The 9,871-nt window shown below is 32.4% G+C and overlaps 1 long non-coding RNA gene across 1 annotated transcript; it reads left to right on the top strand.

The window, feature by feature from the left end:
* Positions 1-5,965: 5,965 nt before the first annotated feature.
* LOC119668877 lies at positions 5,966-6,285 on the top strand. Its single transcript, XR_005251537.1, has 3 exons — positions 5,966-5,984; positions 6,095-6,187; positions 6,249-6,285. It is a non-coding gene; the product is annotated as an uncharacterized LOC119668877 (long non-coding RNA).
* The last annotated feature ends 3,586 nt before the right edge of the window (positions 6,286-9,871 follow it).

Genomic DNA, 9,871 nt, shown 5'->3' with positions numbered 1-9,871 from the left:
AGGCGAAATCGATCTTGTGTCGACCTAATCAATACTGCCCACATCGTGTTCGAACAATGTAACGAATTTAGGTCACCTGATTATGCACCATTTATAGACTTAAAAAGCGTTTTACCGTCTGAACAGCCGTTTCATGTGGGCTGCTTTACATCAAAAGGGCATGCCACCAAAAATACTTAACATCATTAAATCTATGTACATTGAGTTTTAATGCAGAATTTCGCACGACGGAGTACTGTCTGACGCGTTTGACGTGAGTACAAGAGTTCGTCAAAGTTGCCTCCTTTCACCGATGCTTTTCATTCTAGTTCTGGATGAAATATTAAGAAAAAGACACCTCTTAGTAGAAAATATTGAATATACGAACGATGTGTGTCTGCTGAATCACAGAATCAGAGATCTCCAACATAACGTAGACAACCTAAATCGTAACGCTCTGGTAGTAGGCTTAGAAATAAACACGTCCAAAAAGGTTGTAATGCCTGTGAATACTGTGCTGTAACAGATCCTTTGATTGCTGTTGAGGCAAATATAAATGTTGTACGCTTCTGCATATATTTGGGCACCGTAATCACTAACGTTAGGGGAGCAGAAGAAGACGTACTGGCTTGTATAAATAAGGCAAAGTCTGCATTTGGTCAATTACAAAACATTTGGAGGTCAATTCAATGAAGCGTCAAAACAGTACTTCGAATATACAAATCAAATGTCGTATCCGTATTTTTGTTTATCTGCGAAATATGGAAGCTTACTAGATCCATCAATTCGCGAATACAAGTTTACGCAAACATATGTCTACGACGCATCTTTAAAATATGGTGGCCAGAATACCATATTGTGAAAAATATGGAATTGTGTAAAAAAGCAAACATTCAAAGCATCGAAAGTGAAATCAAAAATTAAACTGGCAATGGATTGGACGTATGTTACAGAAGCCGAATTCGTACATTGTTAAGCAAGCCCTAAAGTGGAACCCGCAAGGCAGTCGCAGGCCTGGATCTCCTTCAAGAACATGGCAAAGGACGATTGATGCAGAACTAACATCAGTGCGCTACTCATGAAATGTCATCTGCACAGCAGTTCCAAATAGATTACGGTTCAGGGGAACTGTTCAGGCCCTATGCTCCACTGGGAGTTAATGGAACAAAGAAGAAGAACTTTTCGTTAGTTGAACGGTTGGACAAAAATTAAATGATTATAATTTTTGGCAAACGTTATTCGTTTTTATTCCTAATTCCTATTCTATCATAAAATAAATATCTGCTAATGCAATAGACGTTGGGATATATTTAAATGTGGTTGTATATTTTTATGTACCTTATATTAAAAACTTGTACAAATGTAGGTATAAAATATATTTCGTAAGAAAAATATTAGTTATCATTGAATATATGTATTTAGAATTTATTAAGAAAAACATCTGCTTAAGATTTTTTCAAAGAAATATTCTTTTCTTAAATCCTAATAATTATTTAAATTTGAGACATTTTTTTGGCCACAACTATAATATGGTAACTTTGTTGTTGTGAGACTACGAAGCAGAAGAAGACAAGATTAAACACCGTTTTGAAGCAGATCACATCAGTTAAAGACACATTAAAATATCACAGCTTTATTCCAAATTCCAAAAAAGTATTAATGGCAAAAAATTTTCTTCTTCAGACATTACAGATTATGTATCAATAATGAAATGAGTATTAATAAAATCAATGTTAAAACCATTAAAAAATATTTTGTTTCTAGTTCTCTAAAGATTATTTCCTATAATATGTCTTACCTGTGAGGGGTATTTACCCAACTGTAGTAGAATAACACTTCACCAAAGACAGTAGATGAAGTTAATGTGGTACTAATTAATTTTTTAGTTCTTCAATATAAGAAAAAAATTCATAAAATGGTTTAACTATGTCAACATTCGTAATTTTTGATGCGGAACTAATTTAAAATGTTTAAAGTTTATGTAGCATTTAATATACATTTAATTTAGAAATAAAATGTAATCATTTTTGTGCAGTTTTTCTTCGAAAATTGATTTAATGGTATTATGGTGCGTATGAGTAACATGAAGGACACCTGGAAGTGCTTCTAAAAGCTTACCACGCTGGATATATTTATTTTTCAAGCAGAATTTATTGCTTAATCAGAATTAAAACTAAAAGCTAAAAATTTGTGTGCCATATTGCTCTTTTTTTTTTTATTGAAAAATCGTGTGTTGTGATGTGATTTGTTTGTTGTGATGTGAAGGATAAATTAATTTTTTAGAAGTAGTTCCAAGGATAATATCGTCCTGAAATTCTTGGATTATATGTAGAATTTTATGACTAATCGGTATAAAAAATATTATATAAGAATATTGTTAGTATATTCTTTGAAAATTCATTCAATGGAAATGTAGTACGCATGTGCTTGATGTGTTTTCCGGGAAAAAACAAAATATTAAAAAATTTCAAAAAATAATGCCATTCTGAAAATTTTGATTTCTCAATAGAATCTAAAATTGAATCTAAATAAAATATAAAAAAAGAAAATTCTTGGGGTACATTTGGAAAGATTTTTTTTGAAATATTTATTAGTACTTAAATATACACAATCTTAATTGTCAATTTACTGAATGTTCAATCAATTATCTTTAAAACGCAACATATTTCAAGTTTCTATCATTTATTTATCCTGATATAGGATTGCTTGAAAATATATCTACAATGCCAATTCTCAAAACCCCATGCATCCATTTCTCTTAGGAAAAAATTCTTCTCAAGATACGGATATTTTTATTTTATGAAATGAGCCCGTAAATTTGAGGTGATGAGGTCATTTTTTGCCAAAATCCGACCAGTTTGTAAAAGAATGACCCATATATATATCACATTTCGAAAGCCTCTAATTTATTCATTGCGGTTGTTTTAAGAGTCCACGTTTTAGCCAATAGAGTAAGACTGACCATACGTAACATTTCATATATCTCATTCTAAGTAGTAGACTAAATTGTAGATTTTTCAATATATTTTTGTACCGCATGAAGCTACTTCTGGCCATTTTAATTCTACGTTTGATTTCTTGATCTGGGTCCCAAATTTCATTCCAGGAACATCCCAGATACTTTAATGTTGAAACACGCTCAATATTCTGATTATCAATTACAATTCTCACAGGGGGGTCATAGTTTTGCTTCCTCCTGACTACCATAAATTTTGTCTTTTTTGTGTTTATATTTAAGCCATACATTTTGCTTTTTTCACTTAAAGCTGGCCGTGTATCTTAATACCTTTGTCGTTACAGTTTTGAAAGCCTCGTCAAATACTCTTTCTGCATATATATTAAATAGAATTGGTGATAGTATACACCCCTGTCTCACGCATCTTATCTACACCCCTGTGATTTGCTTATCTTTGGTCCAGACATACTCGTTAAATTTCTTATATTATGTATTGGTTCTCTTGTGCTATCACAAAACAGCTGTTCAAAGTATAGGCGCTGTGCTTATTATTCTGTTCTGCTTGTCTATCATGTATGAAGCATGATATTTGCGATATACGCCACTTGGTTCTTTGAGTTTTTTATGAACATTAAAATCGTCATGAGCTCTTTGGAGTTTTTCTATCTCACAACATTTGTTATTCAACCATAATATTTTAGTCTGCCGTATTTTAGTTTTTATAATACTATGTAAGCGATTGTAGTCTTGTCGGTTTTTATTCCTAAACGTTCTTCTTTGATTCATTAGATCAAATGTTTCTTCAATCATCAACGGGTTTTAGGATTTATATTTCTGTAGACCCAATTTTTCTTTGGTAACCTCTTTTATCGTCATGACTGCTTGATTCCAACTAGTGTTTGTGAATTGGACATCAGATTCATTACCTTGTATAATTTGTACACATCTATTAACTTCCGATGACAATTCGTTTCGTATGTGAAAGATGAAAATTTTTAAGATTTTCTAGATTCAATCTATTAAATACGTTATTTCTTCTGATTTTTGCCAGCTTTATTCTTATATGAGCAAGTAGTAAATTATGGTCAGTATTTACACCCGCTCCAGGATATGTACTTATCTTTGTAACGAATGTATTAAAACGCTGATTGATTAATATGTATGTTAATCTATCTGATTTCTAATTATCTGAGCCGAGTTGTCTTGGGGAGACTTCCAAGTATACAATCTTCGTGCAGGTAGACATTACCATGCGTTCATAATTTTACACCTTGTTTCTTGTCAAAATTGAACCAGGCGGTCTCCGCAATCATTTCTAATACCAAGACCATATGACCCTATTATATTTTCTGTTTTCTGATTGTCAACTTTTGATTTCACTAAGTTGGTGACTTGCAGCAATTCATTATAAAAATCTTCCATTTCTTCATCTCATTTATCAGCGGTTGGTGCGTAAACTTGAATTACATTTAAATTGATTGGTTTAATTTTAAATTTAAGTAACATTATTCTGTCAGAGTAAGGTACAAACTCAGTAGCTGAGTTAATCATTCTTTTCAAAATTATTACTCTCACGCCTTTTCTATGCAGTGGGGTGTTATTTCCCGAATAAAAAATCTTATTATATTGGATAGAATCAGGCCACCAAGTTTCGCTTATTCCTAAAATGTCTATTTCCATACGTTTCATTTCGTTAATGGTATTGGCCAGTTAACCTGCTTCGTATAAACTGCGCACATTCCTTGTTCTAATCTTAAGTTTATGGTTTGTTTTACCTCCGGGGACTCTTAGCACCCTCGTATTGCCGGAGACTGAGGGTCGTCGTTCTATGTTGTCTCTCATATTGCTCATATTATTTTTGAAATGCGATATTTCTAGGAATATACACATCGGTGGTTTCCCGTTGCCTTCCGAAGGGTTTACGTTTTCCATTCGTGTTTCAGCCGCCCTTAACATAGGGATCAAACGCTGTTTGTAGTCGCTCATTCTGAGGTCAGATGCGACTAATGATTGATTTGTCAAAGAGGTTTTCCTTCCTATACCCGTGTGGTGCGCGAGAGGTATTTCATTTCCCTCTTACCACCCATTTCTGGGAGGCATTCCGCCACCTGGGAACCTAGGAACTTCAGGCTCCCCCGAGGGAGCAACTGTGACACATATCGTCTGTGGACTTATAGTATAATAGTAGTATTATAAATAGTTGTATATCAGTAAGTATAAGAATAAACTAGTATATACACGTTATAAATAATAGATGAGCTATAAAATATATATTTATTATTATGTTCTGATATTAAATAAGACTGATATGCTATACAATTTTTTACATATTCTGCTACTTTTGCCCATTCTACCTCAGAACCGTTAAAAATATTTATAATATTTTCATAAGATAAAATATCTTTACTGAAGTAAGCTAAACGAAACTCTTGTAGAATAGGACAACGGCCAAGAAAATGTACGATATCTTCAGTCTCATCTAAATTACACATACTATAGAGCGCAGATCTACCCAGCGGCACCATTATGCCAGCGCTGAAAAAGTAAGCGAGGAGGTAATAGCTCTTCGTTTTTATTTTTCTTTGTTTTCGCCATTTGTGTTCGACATAGGCAATTTCGGGGTTGAAATTATAAAAGAATGAAGAAGAAAAGCAAAGGAGTATTAAGAATTTCTTGTTTTGCCTACATTGTATACATTTAGTCTGCTTTTGATTTTAGTGAAGTGCGTGCAGTGAACAATTTTTAATTTTTAAAATCAATGTAAAATCTAAAAATATAAATAATATATAATTTGTGAATTTATCATAAACTCACTGTAAGTATATGCAAAATTAAGTAAATATATTTAAAATGATAATTGAAATTTTTGTTTTGTATTATGTAGATGCTACTGTGTCAAGAACGATTAATTGACCAATGTGCTGCGAATGCAGTCATTCTAAAGCAAGGGGTAAAATGTAGTCAGCTGTTTCAATTGGAACAGTTTTCAATTTAATCTGAGGAGGATTTAATTCAGTTTAACGAAGAAAGCACTGCCGTTGAAGTAGTTGTAAGTTAAATTATATATGTTTCTTACTTTCAATTTCAACTTATTAATATTTTCACATGTAACAATTTTCTAACTCATACATTTCTTTTCATCTATTACGTTATTTATAGGCTGCATCAATAAGACGCGTTATGTTATTGACAAACAACTAATTACCCAAAAAATTGCATGGAATTTTGGAGAAAGTATACTCATAACTAATGGTATGGTATATTGTACATAATTTACTTTAGTGTATACAATAACATACTTTTGTATTTACAGTTGCTTTAAGGACAAATGGTAAGCCGGAACAAGTGATCGAGTCGAGTCTGGAAATCTCTTCAAGGTTCTAATAACAATTTCACAGAAAAATATTCTTTTATATAAATATGTAAATATGTTATATTTTTTATGTAAATATTAATATTTTAATTTTATAAAACATAAATATAAAATATAATTTATCCAAAAAAAATTTATAGTATTTTATTTAAAAATCAATAGCATAGGTAAAATTTAAAAGGTAAGCGAACATGTCAGCGCTGATATGTTGCATTACAAATTTGAAAAAGTAAGCTAACATGTCAGCGCTGATATGTTGTATTACAAATACGAAAAGGTAATCGAACGATTCAGCGCTTGCCCGCAATGACATGCACGTGTTAAAGTAATTAGGAGTTTCCTTTGAATAATCAGCGCTAGGCATTACCATGAGGGAATCGATTCCCTCAGCGCTGAAAGTCCCGCTGGGTATATACATCAAATCTGTTTCCGTTTAGCTGTATTGTGCTACTTCTTGCTTTGAGTATGCAGGTGATATTTGTAATATGTATTATGTCAGCTATATCTATATTCCTTTCCTAGTGATGGTGTTAAGCCTTTATAAATTCGATTTGTTTGTTGAGATTTTCTTATATATTTGTCTCTCAAATCAGTTTTCAGAAATGTCAACAGTAGTTCATTATTTGCCTTCCGAAGACTTCGCGAAGCTGTTTGTTGATTCCAATTTATACCGCAATTATTTTCCAGCTCATTTAGAACCTGCACCTAAGAAAGGTTAAGATTTAACAATTTTTTGGTCAATTGATTGGGTAATCTTTCGGCATCATATATAAACATGCTTCTGAAAATGTAATTGAGGTGTAGTTTTAACGTATATAAATGTCCATCTTCCGCACCAGTCTCCAACATTAAAATATATATTGGCGTAAATTGTGGTATTCTCAATATTTTCTTTAAGAAGTGTAATTGGAGTTTATCCACCTCTTCGAACAGAGTGCAACCCCATACTTGAGCACAATATGTTTGTATTGCTCTACTTATTGCTAGAAATAGATTCCATTTTGCTTTTATAGGTATGTTGATTTTATTAAGAAAGTTGTTCCACGTGAGATTTATACTATTTTAAGCTGCAATAGTTCTCTTCTCTACATGCTTCCTAAAGTTCATTGATGAAGTCATTGTCACGCCTAGATAGCAGTATTCATTCACTACTCTTATTTCTTCTCCACCGAGAAACCATTTTCTTTATTTCCCAATCTACCTCCTTTTCGAAAGACCATAATTGCTGATTTACTTAGATTGACTTCTAAATTCCAACTGTAGCAGTATGCTTCCAACTTATAAATCATTTTTTGCAGCGTCGTTATATCGTCAGCCAGTATGATAATGTCGTCGGCATACATTAAAGTTCGAATGTTTAGTTCTTCTACCCGTATGCATCCTTCCAAAAAATCATGTAAATCATTGAGATAAAGAAGAAACAAGTGTGGTGATAATATACAACCTTGTTTTACTCCGCTAACAGCTGGAAAATCATTAGATAGGTCTCTCTCAGTCCATACTGCGTATTTAGTGTTCGAGTACACATTTTCTATAAAACGGACTATTTTAGTTAGTCTAGTTGCGTGAAGCTTATTTATTGACGCCTTTCGAGTGACCTTATCAAAGGCTGCTTTAAAATCTACAGAAACGGCATACAAGCTGACAAGTTGTAAATATTATCCACAATTCGTTTATTATTCTATTACTTTCGGTCCAATTTGTTAGCCTGTCTGTTACTACACCCATCATGATTTTTGCAATACAATTCATAAACGATACTCCGCGATAGTTACACGGTAATCCTACATCACCTTTCTTATGTATGGGGTATAGTATGCTTTTCACAAACGATTCATCAACTATACCGCTGTTAAATACGTCATTACAAGCTATTGTTATCTCTGATAGGAGGTCATCAGGTGCATATTTAATGAATTCGTATGGTATTCTGTCTTTTCCCGGAGCTTTGTTATTTTTTGTTCGCCCAATAAACTCTTTCACTTCTCTTAGTATTATAGTTTTGTCTAACTCATAAATTTCCATATAACCGTGAGCAAATTGTATATCTAACGATGTCTGTGAAGGGTTTAGTACACTAGTTAAATATAATTTCAGCACTTCTGCCTCAGTTGTAATCGTTGGACTTGTGTTTCCATTTATTTCTCTCTCTCTGTCTCTCTCTCTTACTTCTCTCGTATCTTAGCATCCAATTGTTGATAGAATCTCTGTTTGGCTTCTGCACATATAACTTTATAGTGCTTATTATCTTTTAAGTAAATCTCTTTGTTCTGGCTGCTACTTACTTGTCTAAATTTTTCTAGGCTTTTGAATGTTTCCTGTTTTGCTTTATGACATCTCCAGTTAAACCATTTTTGCTTTTTCTCGAACAAGTGTTCCCTAATTTGTATTTTTTTATGCGCCGATTTGATTACATTATTTATATCCGCCAGAGTTAACAGATCTTTATTCTGCTTTACATTTAATAAGGTTTCACTTATTCGCTGTTTATATGCTTTTACTTGCGGTTTATCCCATATTAATATTGGAAGTAAATTTGTATTGGTTCTTACCCTTTCTATATCGGTCAATCTAAACGTTGAGACTTTAGGAAAATGGTCCGACCAGTGTGTGTTTCCGACTTCAAGTTTATCGATAAATTTAAGTATTTCTAGGGGGACTGCACAGATATCATTTTCTGACATTCCAACTTCACTACAGAATGTAATTTCTCTTTCCTCATCACCTTTTGTCATTCTATTCGCTATTACAAGTCCGTTGTCACAGCATAATTGTATAAATCTATATCCACATGAAATTTTCACTTCGTCTTTAGATTTTCTTTCTTCGAATTCAGCCGTAAAGTTCGATATATATTCCTCTTCCAAGTAGTTTTGCATTTTACCAATTCTGACATTCAGGTCTCCAATCACAATAGGATTTTTAATTTCACTTTCCATGAATATTGTCTCCAATTTACTTAATTCGTCTGACCAGATTGCGCTTCTTATGTATAAGGGTATTATATTTATTTTTTATTGCGTTCGAATTTTATATATATTATGTCGCATTCTTGAACTATTTTAGTATAATAATTAGTTCTTAGGTTTGCCAATTCCTTTTTTGATGTTAGCAGTATACCTCCACTATATCTGCCATATTTATTAATTCTTGTTGCATATTTCCATGTTAGATTGAAACCGCCAAAATATTTACTCAGACTTTCTGCTTTATTTTCATTCACATGGGTTTCTAACAAGAAGAATATATCAAAACGCTTAATGTAGTTTAAAAAAATCTGGAAACATTAATTTATTTTCTAATCCGTTGATACGATACTATACTTAAATTATGCTTATCTATTTCTTTTATTTGTTTACTTATTTTATTTTCTACTTTTTTGATTTTCTAATAAGTTCTTGAAGTCTAAAGTAATTTTCTTAATATTATTACCATACTTATGCTTTAGGATGTCTTCGGCCGTTTGTACCCCACACATTAAGATGAACTCCTTAAATGTGCACCAGTTTTCGCCTATCTTGATTGCATCATTTTTAACATTCACTTTATACTTACGGTCTACG

The sequence above is a fragment of the Teleopsis dalmanni genome, chromosome 1 (assembly GCF_002237135.1).
Source record: "Teleopsis dalmanni isolate 2A chromosome 1, ASM223713v2, whole genome shotgun sequence".
In the NCBI taxonomy this organism is placed as follows: Eukaryota; Metazoa; Arthropoda; class Insecta; order Diptera; family Diopsidae; genus Teleopsis; species Teleopsis dalmanni.
The sequence above is the reverse complement of the archived record's forward strand: the minus strand, read 5'-3'. Positions and strand labels throughout refer to the sequence as shown.